The 12,488-nt window shown below is 45.1% G+C and overlaps 1 long non-coding RNA gene across 1 annotated transcript in view; it reads left to right on the top strand.

Annotated features, from left to right (window-relative positions):
- LOC307001276 overlaps positions 1–9,391 on the top strand; it is a 62,478-nt gene extending 53,087 nt beyond the window's left edge. The window contains exon 4 of the long non-coding RNA XR_013798198.1: positions 8,813–9,391. This is a non-coding gene — a long non-coding RNA (uncharacterized lncRNA). The remainder of the gene's footprint in view (positions 1–8,812) is intronic.
- The last annotated feature ends 3,097 nt before the right edge of the window (positions 9,392–12,488 follow it).

Below are 12,488 nucleotides of genomic sequence, written 5' to 3'. Positions count from 1 at the left end.
AATCAGCGATACGTATATCATTTTCAAAATATACCTACCTTTTCCGTTTTGTTTTCTGAATTGTTTTTGTGTTTTCTGAATTGTCGTTGTGTTTTCTGAATTGTTATTTTGTTTTTGGATTTGTTATTTTGTTTTTGGATTTGTTATTTTGTTTTCTGAATTGTTTTTGTGTTTTCTGAATTGTCATTTTGTTTTCTGAATTGTCATTGTGTTTTCTGAATTGTCGTTGTGTTTTCTGAATTGTTATTTTGTTTTTGGATTTGTTATTTTGTTTTTATAATTGTGATTTGTTTTGCACCTCTCGGCCACCGTAGGATTGTGTTTGGATTCAAATTTATCATCAAAAATAGCGGTAATCAAATGAATGCATTAAACTTTAACAGTTTATTTTATAGTTTTTGTCATCAAATTAAGTGTAGAGCCCTACTTTTGATTTATTCATCCACATTTTGCCAAACGTTGTGCTTTTTTTTTATGACTGGATTCTGCAATTCCATAATTATTGAGTTCTTTCTATTCTGAAGTTGGGTCAATTCCACTTCCAACTTGAACTCATTTGAAACAGTCTAACTTGTTGGCGTGGCTGCATGTTCTCCGTTCCTGCACATATAATCATAACATCTCCAAAAATCATAGTATTTAAAACAATTGTATTTCATAAGGTGCCTCAATAGTTTACTGTTTCCGGTGGATTTTTGAAGGGATCATCTATTCCTCATAAGGGTGTGACCAATCAAACACTGCTTATAAATAATGGAAAATGACACTCACCCTTTCCCTGTCTGTCTCACCATTAATCATCCATTTTAGACTGTAATTGAACAAATATGGATTCAGATTGAATACTGTTCCAAATTCTGCTGTCTGAAAGCAAATCCAATCACATCTATCAAACAGGGATATGTTTTACTGCTGTCTCTCTTGTTGGAAGTTTATGCAGGTGTTTTTTCATCACAGTGTAATTTTAAAAGGCATCTGTCAGCAACGAGAGTAACACGAGCTCTTGAATATCACTCGTCAACTTAAGAGTCTGTGAATTTTGAACGGAAATCAATACAAAATTCGTTGCCTTGCAGGCCGGTTGTCATTTATAGTGGCAGGTGTTGTTGATGTTATGGTTTAATAACCATGTATAATAGAAGAGATGTCAAACCTTGATGCACATTCAAAAATGACTGTTGTACAAATGTGAGACTCCTGGATCAAGAAAACAAGAACAGCTTGGACAGACTGTGCATGCAAAATGTTCTGGTTGTCTTCTTTTTTTCTGGGTGAACTTGAACAAAGAGAGCAAATGCTTCATTTGACTTCATCAATATCATGACTTTTGTGTGTGTGTCTCACTAGTGTGCGTGTCTGTAATGAGTTTGCTAGATATGTTAAAGCCTGTCTATCATAAAGGAAAAACTGTGCAAAGGCACACAACAATGGCACAACTTACCCCACTCTCACTTCTAAGAGTGTGTGCTTTAAGTACATGAGCCCATGGCCCATCATTATTTTTTTTAATTATTAAAATGATATCACATACAGTATATAAATAAATTTGTGTGCCTCAAAATATTTAAAGCTCACAGTTTTTCTGCCCTGTTCTGCGGTATAAATTGGCCAGATGCAACCTGTCATCCTTTTAGAGCACTGTTAACAATCTAACTATTCTCAAGTTACATAAAATTGCGGTGAAACGAAAGTAGTGACAGATATTTTCTTTTATATTGTGACGTACATCCAAGTATAACAGATTTTTAAAAGAGAAAAAAGAATGTAGTGACTCATCGTTTGTTGCTTGTATTTTTAGATTCAAAAGTGGAGGCAGGTGAACATGAGCTTGCATTGGCTGGATTTAAGTGGACTAAATGATTGGAGGAGTCCTGGATACGTCACCAGAAAACGTCTCTGGTTACTTACGTAACCTATGTTCTCTGAATAGGGAACGAGACGCTGCGGATAGCGCAGTGGGATATTCTCTGAATGTGCCGATTGTCTGAAGCCTTATGGAATCACGCCAATTCATTGGCTGATGGCGTCCGCGCGACATGGCTCCGCCCCGACGCACTCACGTCGCGTCATCACATTCGCGCGCGCGCCATCTGCTCCTCAGATTTCTCTGCCGAAAAGAAAACTGTCAGCAGCGTGAGGAGCTTGGCCGCTAACGCAGCGTCTCGTTCCCTATTCAGAGAACATAGGTTACGTAAGTAACCAGAGACGTTCTCTTTCATAGGTTCACTCAACGCTGCGGATAGCGCAGTGGGAACGGACTACCAAACTCGCCAAGCTAGAACGCTTTATGACTGGTAAACAAGAGACAACGACCAAGAAGAGTTCAAACAGAAAGAACCTGGGAACCCGGGGTCATGTCAAGATCCAAACTATAGAATCGTACAAAAGTGTGCGGAGAGGACCAACCTGCCGCAACACAAATGTCCTCCAAAAGTGCTCCTCTAAAAAGCGCTTGAGAAGATGCCACACTTCTGGTGGAATGAGCTCTAATGCTGAGGGGTGAAGGTAAGCCACGCACCCCGTAAGCCAACGAGATAGCCTCTGTAACCCAGTGGGAAATCCTCTGCTTCGATGCAGCAAGCCCACGGCGGCTAGCACCAAAGCAAACCAAAAGCTGGTTAGATTTCCTCCAACCGCCTGAGCGGTCTACATAAATCTTAAGAGAACGAACTGGGCAGAGCAAGTTAAGCTTCCTATCTTCCTCAGAAGAAAATGGAGGAGGGTGGAAAGCGTTAAGGTTAACTACCTGCGAGCGAAAAGTTGAGGAGAGAACCTTGGGGACATACCCTGGTCTCGGCCTCAAGGAAACTTTGACCAGGCCAGGGGCAAAGTCCAGGCAAGACTCGCTAACAGACAGGGCTTGCAAGTCTCCCATCCGCTTTAATGAGGACAACGCTAGCAAAAGAGAAACCTTGAGAGTCAGGATCCTTTCCGGAGCTGACTCTAAGGGCTCAAAGGGGGCCATCGTCAAACCCTCTAGGACAACAGAAAGGTCCCATGAGGGAACTCTAGGGGAGCGAGCCGGTTTCAGGCGCTTCACCCCACGCATAAAAGCAGAAACTAATCTTAATTTACCCAGGGGAATCTCATCTGATTCCCTATGTGCTGCAATAGCTGCGACATAAACTCTGAGAGTGGTAGCAGCCGCCCCGGCAGCAAACTTCTCCTGCAGGAATTCCAGTACTGAACCAACAGGGCAGTTAACTGGGTTCCTATCATGCGCTAAGCACCAATTCTTAAAAACCTTCCATTTGGAAGAATACAGTCGCCTTGTAGAAGGGGCTCTGGCACTCGCAATGGTCTCCTGAACGTCAGTTGGGAGACCAGAGCTTAATGTTAACGGCCTTTGATCGGCCAAACATATAGCTTCCATATGTCTGGGCGAGGATGCCATATCTTGCCCTGCAGCTGTGACAGCAGATCTTCCCTGACTGGGATCCTCCAGGGGGAAGATTCCAGTAGAGGAATTAGCTCCGAAAACCATGGCTGAGATGGCCAGAACGGAGCCACTAAGAGGAGGCGGACTCCGCTCTCTCTCACTCTGGCCAAGACCGCCTGGATCAGTTTGATGGGCGGGAAGGCATAGAGCTTCTGCGTTGGCCAAGGGTGAGCGAACGCATCTATCCCCAATGGGGCCGGGGGACTCAGGGAGAACCAAAGCGGGCATTGGGACGACTCTTGAGATGCAAAGAGGTCCACCTCCGCCTCCCCGAAAACCTCCCAGATCAGGGTCACCGTCTGGCGGTTCAACATCCATTCCCCCGATCTGAGTTTCTGTCTCGACAGAAAATCTGCTGCGAGGTTCAGAACCCCTGGGACATGAACCGCTCTTAGAGAAAGGAACTTGCTCTGAGACCACAGGAGAAGGTGACGCGCATGCCGGTCTAGGGTGCGTGACCGAGACCCTCCCTGCCGGTTCACATGTGACACCACTGCCATGTTGTCTGTTCTGACAATGACATGGTGCCCCTCCAGGAGAGGGAGGAATTGCTGCAGAGCCAGAAAAACGGCTCTTAACTCCAGGCAGTTTATGTGCCAAGAGAGAGCCTCTCCAGTCCAGACCCCACACGCTGGTCTGCCCTCGAAAACTGCTCCCCAGCCGGTGAGAGAGGCATCCGTCGTAACCATCTGGCGACGAAATACCGCACCCATGCTGACCCCTTTCCGAAGAAAAAGAGGGTCCCGCCATACTGACAGGGCTCGAAAGCAACTGTGCGATACCTTCAGTAGGCGAAGGGTTGACCCGGAGGGTCGAACCCCTGAGAGCTTCACCCACCACATGAAGGGTCTCATGTGGAGTAGGCCCAGCGGTAGTACAGAGGAGGCCGCAGCCATAAGACCCAGCATCCTGCGGCAGGTGCCCACAGACACATGATGGCCTAGTGAAAAACGAGCCAAGCATGTCGTCAGGCTGGAAATCCGTGCAGGGGCCAAGCGGGCCTGCATGAGAACGGAATCCATGTTCACCCCCAAGAAAACGGTGCTTTGAGCCGGAGCAAGAACACTCTTCTCCGAGTTCAACCTCAAACCGAGAGACTGGATGTGACTCAGAACAATGTCTCTGTGGTGGGCCACTAGCTCCCTGGACTGGGCTAAAATAAGCCAATCGTCCAGGTAATTTAGAACACGGATGCCCTGGAGCCGCAATGGGGCCAGAGCTGCATCTATGCACTTTGTGAACGTCCTCGGGGCCAAAGAGAGGCCGAAGGGAAGGACCCTGTACTGGAACGCCCTTTCTCCAACGGCGAACCTGAGGAACTGCCTGTGTCGCCGAACAACCTGGATGTGAAAATAGGCATCCTTTAGGTCTATCGTCACGAACCAATCCCCTGGCCGAATCTGAGATATGATAGCTTTCAGCGTCAACATCTTGAATTTCCCTTTGTAAAGGGCGAAGTTCAGTCGGCGGAGGTCCAGTATGGGACGCAACCCGCCGCCCTTCTTCGGGACCAGGAAATAACGGCTGTAGAAGCCCCTCTCGGATTCCCCTGGAGGGATCTCCTCTATTGCCCCTTTGAGAAGGAGGGAAGAGATTTCCTGTTGCAGTACAGAAGCCTGAGTGGCGCTGTCTACTACAGTCGGAAAGACCCCGTTGAAACAGGGGGGATTGCGGCAAAACTGAAGAGTGTAGCCGAACCGAATTGTGCGAAGAACCCAAGACGATACCCCTGGTAAGCGCTCCCATTCTGGAAGGAAATGAGATAGAGGAAGAGGAATGTTGTAGTGCAGACGACATACCTGAGTGAGGGTGCCGTGTTGACGTTCCTGGGGTGAAGAGGTTGACTGTGCAGGAAGGCCGTTGGCGTCCTGGCACGTGACGGGAGGCATCGATGCTGGGGTCATGGTGACCCGGTCCGCCTGCTCCGGAGGAAAAAGGAAAGTGCCTCCGAGGGTGCGGCTGGCAGTTATAGAGAGTGTGCGGGGTGAGGGGAGAAAGCAGAAAACGTCTCCTTCCTCCCGCACTGGACTGAGTCGATATGGTGAAATATGGCCTGCACTTCGAGACACTCTGAGTGGCGAAGGTGACAGGGCAAGGAAAGGAGAGCTGGGGGGTGGGCAGAAACGCTTGTGCGGTCTGACCCAACCCTGGGAAGGCAGCGGAGCTCTCCTTTTTCCGACCGGAAGGTCAGGAACGGCTCTGGGCCGCCGAAGCGGTCGGTTTGTCGGACCGCTTTAATTGGAGGCGTTTGTGAGGCCGTTGACGGGGAAATGGGCGACCGCGGGCTCCCCAAACCGTGGTAGGTGGGGGATGTCCCTGTTCGCTCCTCCTGGAAGAGAACTCCGGTCTAGGAGAGGGACGTTCTCTGGGTCGCACCGGGGGTGGAGCAGAAGGTTCCCTAGCCCTCCTGGGCATGAACTGCCTGAACGCGGCCGACTGGGATTTGGAGGAGCGGAATTTCTCAACCACAGTGTTGACCGCCTCACCAAACAACCCCGTCTGAGAAATGGGGGCGTCCAAGAGGAAAACCTTCTCTTTGTCCCGTATTTCCGTGAGATTAAGCCACAAGTGGCGCTCCACCGCCACGGAGCCGGCCATAGAGCGACCTAAAGCTCGTGCGGTATGCTTGGTGGCCCTTAAGGCTAGATCAGTAGCCTTACGAAGCTCCTTGACCGCTTCAGGGGTCACGCCGTCACCCTCGTCCATTTCTTTCAGGACGTCCGCCTGGTAGGCCTGGAGAATGGCCATAGTGTGCAGAGTCATGCCTGCCTGCCCAGCCGCCATATAGGATTTTCCAATAAGAGAGGAAGTAGTCCTACATGCTTTAGAGGGGAGGAGGGGGCGCGACTTCCAGGACGGCGCAGACGACGGAGCAAGATGGTCGGCTAGAGTCTCCTCAATCGCCGGAATGGCGGAATAGCCCTGTTCCACAGAACCGACTAGGTTGGTGAAATCAGCAGCTGCCGCATTAGTGAGGCGCGAAGAGAAAGGCTGCTTCCAGGATCTGGAGATCTCATGATGCAGATCACTGAAAAATGGTAGCTTCCTCCGTTGCGGCCTAGAATTAGGGCCGCTGAGAAGCCTCTCGTCGAGTTTAGAAGATTGAGACTCACGTGGCTCGTCGGGCCAATCAATAGTGAGCTTCTCCGTAGCGCGCGAAAGCACGTCCACGAGCTCCGCGTAGGCCGCAGTAGGCCGCGCTTCCTGGCCGCTCGGCGGGATAACCTCGTCGGCGAGAGTAGGCCCGAAATCCTCTGAGTCGGATGCCTCGGTAAAAAGTATATCCTCCAGCCCAAAAGAAACCGCGTCGCGTGCTCCCGGGCTGGGGCGCAAATAATCATGTGAAAATTCGACTGGCATGCCACGTGCGTGCCGAGGGGAGGGAGGGAGAGAAAGAGCGGGGCTCGTCTGCTCGAACTCCACGTCCTCAAGCTCTACATCCGAACCCCAAGCCGCGGATCCTCGAGAGGCCTCGGGAGCGCGGCAGGGGGAGACGAATGATTCTCTCTCAAAGACCGCGAGCCGCGATTTGAGGGTTTTGAGCAACAAATTTTCACAGAATTTGCATTTAGAAGATCCTATAATAGCCTCACGCGCATGTGAAAAACCCAAACATTTAACGCACTTACTGTGTGGGTCGTCGTTAGCGATGTAACGAGCACATGGCGGAGTACAGCGTCTGTAATCCATGGCAGCTTCACCGTAAGGAGAAACAGAGTTCCGCTTAAACAGTCGCAGAAGCGCCGAGAATAATCCTAGTAATAGTTGTTAGCTTTCAGAAAAACCACGAGCGAAGGGCAAACGTGACCGCTTCGTTCTGAAGGTAGAGAAATCTGAGGAGCAGATGGCGCGCGCGCGAATGTGATGACGCGACGTGAGTGCGTCGGGGCGGAGCCATGTCGCGCGGACGCCATCAGCCAATGAATTGGCGTGATTCCATAAGGCTTCAGACAATCGGCACATTCAGAGAATATCCCACTGCGCTATCCGCAGCGTTGAGTGAACCTATGAAAGAGAACAGTGTCAGATTCGTAGTTCCAGTTTTGGCATTTTGGTTAAAATTTGTGAGGTCAAAACATTTTATATAAATGAAACCTGTATGGATTAATTGTTCACAATAAGATATTTAACTTCATTTCACTTTTCCAGAAATAGTCTTATTTAATACCCACAGTGAGTGAGATAGAGGTGTTATGGGATATCATAGTCATTTTATGCGATCATTAGATTGCAGATTAATCAACAGATGACACCACTAGTCCTGAAGTATATGAAGCTCTCTGACACATGATGTGCCACTCTTAAATGGTCATTCTAAGTGGGGTCAAAGATACAGTCAGTTTAATCATGTCTAGCTTAGATGGATTAAATGGGTTAATGTTGCATGGGTTCGGTTCGATTCAATCCCTTTTTTTGCCCTCGTCTTTCCTTCTACCCTTTTTTATTAAATCGTAAGCTGTCGATTTATGAGTGTCTGTCTGTTTGTCTCTCTGTCTTTACATAATATTATTCAGATATTGTTATGTTGTAGCTTTTATTAAACTGTAATAACCCTGGTTGTGTGTGTGTGTGTGTGTGTGTGTGTGTGTGTGTGTGTGTGTGTGTGTGTGTGTGTGTGTGTGTGTGTGTGTGTGTGTGTGTGTGTGTGTGTGTGTGTGTGTGTGTGTGTGTGTCATGCTCTGGCTCTACACTGATCATCAATCACAGCTGGAAAACACTTTCTCTGTTGTCCCTCCTGACGTTTGACCTTTGTGCATTTTCCCCTCCTGTTTTCGGCTGTTTTTCCCTCAGAAATATGGCGTGACTGACATTTTCATGAATGGTTTCATAGATGACCTGACAAGTGTTGAGTCTTCGTATGAAACAAGAATAACTAAATCCTATTATCTCACAATGATCACCGAGAAAAAAAAGTCATCTGGGGATTTTTGTATCATTTCTCCCATGAGACCGAGAGGACATTTTTTACATCATGGTGAATAGATTGACACAGAGAGAAAGAGATAAGGTAGAAGACAGTGTACTGATCTTATCTAAAGCAGTACAAAACACATACAGTGAGCATCAATCACTCTGAGGATCTAACAAAATGGTTTTGTTGTAGAAATTGTGACACTGGGATCTGGGCAGGGAACTGTTTGTTTAATAATGTATTTTATTTCAATATTTATATATGCCTTTAAAACATTTCTCAAAAAAAGTCTGAAGATGTTGAGAAATGTCCCAGCAAATTCATAAATCTATGCCAATCCGATTTGTCTCTTGAGTTACCCCCGTCCGTCTGTCCCCAGTTACTTAAACAGCTGTCCTGGTTACACTTCCTCAACCTGTAGTCACTGGTTATCTAATATTTCCTGGACCTCCTACCTACAGGGGCTGACTGGCATCCACAGGAGGGCTGACCGTACCCCATTGACCCCGGCTCGACTTCCCCTGGGAGAACATGTCTAGAGTGCCGTGCCACTGAAATCTGACCCTCTTTCTTGCTCGGACGTCCTTCAGTGGGCAAAAGACAGTGAGGTAATGTAATGTTGGCGAAATTACACACTCTCTCAATGAGGGTTATGGATCAGTGCGGTTCACTGTGCTGACTGGTATACATGCTCTGTGCAGTCATACCCTTTAACCTATCAGCATATGGCCGGAGTCTGAGCTCAAAAATTGCCATATGCTTTCTCTCACTGTCCAATCTTCCCCAAATGGACTAAAGCACTGTTTTTTTGTAAATTTTGTGTAAATTTATACTGATAACATTTTCACTTTTTTCGCATCAAGGCTCTCAACAGAGATTTGATGAGGTTTCTAACTTGCAAATGAGTGGACAATGTACACAGTGAACAATGAAAAAAGTGAAAGCAAGAGTGCAAAAGACTGGAATATGTTGATAAGAAGAAAGGAAATAAAACTATGAACTGTGACGCTATGAATGTCATGATACGCTTTGGACATTGCATTCTCAAACTGTTAATTTTTCATTTGACTTAATTTATGATATAAATTATTTATGATATTTAAAAAACATAATAAAACTTAAAGGTGCTGTATGGAGTTTTCAGCGGCATCTAGCGGTGATGTTTCAGATTGCAACTGAAACGTTTACAAGCGAGTGCTCGTGCGCGTGCTTTCTTTAGTTTTTTATTATTATGTGGAGTTTGTGTTGGAGTCTGTGTTGTGCTGGTCGTTTCCGAGTATTAGCAGACTCCATGTCATAAAGTTGCAGTGTCGTCGCTGTTGAGTGCAAAGTCAGTAGACGAGGCGAGAGGCGAGGCGCTCGGGAGCGCGCATGCAGGTCTCAGTCACGTCACTGGATTTCGCGGCAAATCCGACCCGGAGACTTCACATAGAAATAGGAATACTTGCTTTCAGAGGTAATAGCAAAAACCCGCCAAGTGGATCATTTTATTGTAAGATTACAACCCTTTCACACACAGGTAATAAAAAATGTATTTATTTTAGTAGAAAAACTCCATACAGCACCTTTAAGCATAAATCACTACTTGTCATGAAAATAAGACAATTTCATATACATGTATACATAATCACACATATATATATAATTATGTTTTTTTTTATATATACTGTTGCAAAATGCTAATTCATATTATAGTATAATTAACAATAGTTGTTGTTTAAGCCAAGGTGAAAACGGCATAGTCACAGAATTTTGTTTTGTGTCCATAGCACATTAATAAAACATTTAATGACACTAATAACAATACAATTACAAATTATTATTAATAATAATATCACTTATTCTTTAGGTCCAAAAGTCTCTAGAACCAAACACATCACAAATAAGTAATCCATGAAAATCAAAAGCCGCTTCAAACCATCTTAAAAAAACAACTTGCTTAACAAGAAATATTAATTCATCTCATTAATATATGGTCCACAAGAATATATCTTATGATGAGGTATTCATCTCGTCGTTTCTGAGAAAATGCCCCGTTAATGCAGCGACAGGTGCCTAAAACTCACTTTTTTCTTCCACTTCCACGTCATGTAAACATGTTAACCTGCTTCCTTTATAGGAGTAAAGTCATAAACTGCTTAAGCATAAACCATTTGACTCCGCAAGATATTTGCCTCATTCCCCAATTGCTCACGTCATGTAAACACATTAACCTGCGTTCTTTGGACTTATTATATGCTAAATGACAGGAAATCGTCCTTACTGTGCATTTAAACTCATCCAGACAGAGTGAGCTGCTATTCGTGGTAGCTAGGAAGGAGGAAATATACACCAAACTCTGACTCTTTCTTTACCCAATAAATTGTAAAAACGAGTTCTCATCTCATGCAGAAGTACAGTCAAAATGTTGCGTCTGTAACAGCATGAGAGGATAATATACTGAATGTCCGTAAGTTTCCTGCTGACAGGATTACTCTGTGGTTTTAAAACATCACAACTGACATAATAAATGGAATACTCGGAGTCAGATACACAAATGTTTAGGCCATGTTTTGACCTCGTAAATAACCTGATTTGTTAATAAAGTCTTGTAGATGTAACCGTTAAAGTAAAACTACTTGCATTGCCGGGTTATGGGTATGTAAACCAGGACAATGAGTTATTTCAATAAGCTGATTTTTGTGAGTTTTCTGCGTATTGATGTTCATTGACTGTGGTTTGAGACTCCCATACTCCTTCACCTTCAGCAAAGCTTGCAAATTGCCTGTGTGATATCCACGGGCTCGCTTTTTGGGCGAAATATTTCTATGCAGCATGACATTTTTTTCTGTGATTATAAAACAATGTAAGTAATAACTACCCCCCCATATATAATAGGCTATATTAAAGTGTCTTTGGTGTTTCCACGGTTTAAAAAAAAATTTCCCCCTAAAATAGTAAAGAGCATTATTAAAGTGTTGGAGTGGTTCATACAACAGTATTACTGTCAACTTTAATTTCATGCTTAATCTTGAGGTCATATAAAAAATAAAAAAAACACATGCTGTTTTTTCATCTGCCCTTGTCATTTATACAAAGGCACGGAATGATAGTGTGAGAAAGAAAGGATGATCGGAGGAGAGCGGTACACAGAAGGGTGCACATGTCTAACGCGAGTAATGAGTAGAGAGAGGGAGTGAAAGGTAAAGGTCAGCAGTCTCTCTTGATAGTCTATGATGGTGGGACTTAGCTAAATCTTCCTCTGCTTCATTTAAAAGTCATTCTTTTGTAAAGTTGTCTGCCAAGGAAGGAGGAAACTAAGTAGCCAGAAGATTTAGATGTCTGAAAAAAAAACAGTGCTATATGAATGGAACTGAATATGCTGTCTTTTATGGGGCGTTAGATCTATTTCACGTTAAGAGAGCTTTAAGCCTCTTTTGTTGGTTGCTAGAATCCAATCTCTGATAAGCCGCAAGTCTGACCTAATCGTGTGTGTGGGTGGGGGGTGTATGTGTGTGTTCATGCACAAAATGAATATTCCAAGCAAACCTCCATTGAGTAAAGTTTCCATGCACTAACTTTAGTCAGGGTCCACACGGATTTATACCTAGACTCTTATGTGATTGTTTGGCCTTCAAACTGACAGGACGTAATAACACACATCAGTTGGTGTCATTGACACGGCCAATCAGAACACAGTACCACCATCACACACATTTCAGCACTGTACTCTTGCTGTACTGCTCAGTAGTGCACGTTTGATGACAAAATTGCGCTGAGAAAGAATAGAAATAATTTAGGAAAGACAGAAAAAAGTGCTTTTACAGCTAGAGCACTCTCTGTATGTGTTTGGGAAAGGATGTGGATGAAGAGAAAAACTCTGCTGGTAATCCATCTCTGACCTGGCCTTCACATCCAAAGGTTACTGGGTCTCTCTCAAATCCTATCATGTATTTTGCCATCCCACAATGCTCAAAGATGGCGCCGCCACCAATTGAAACAGTGTTTCTTTGTGTGTTTTCACATGAGATTAAAGACAGGGACATTATAGATGGGATTTGAGGTGTGTGTGTGTGCATGCGTGTGTGTGAGAGAGTGAGAGTAAGAGAAGGGCAGAAGATATTACACTTCAGTTACAGTATGTGAGGTTGGGCGCTA

This window comes from Phoxinus phoxinus (assembly GCF_949152265.1).
Source record: "Phoxinus phoxinus genome assembly, chromosome: 7".
Lineage (NCBI taxonomy): Eukaryota > Metazoa > Chordata > Actinopteri > Cypriniformes > Leuciscidae > Phoxinus > Phoxinus phoxinus.
The sequence above is the reverse complement of the archived record's forward strand: the minus strand, read 5'-3'. Positions and strand labels throughout refer to the sequence as shown.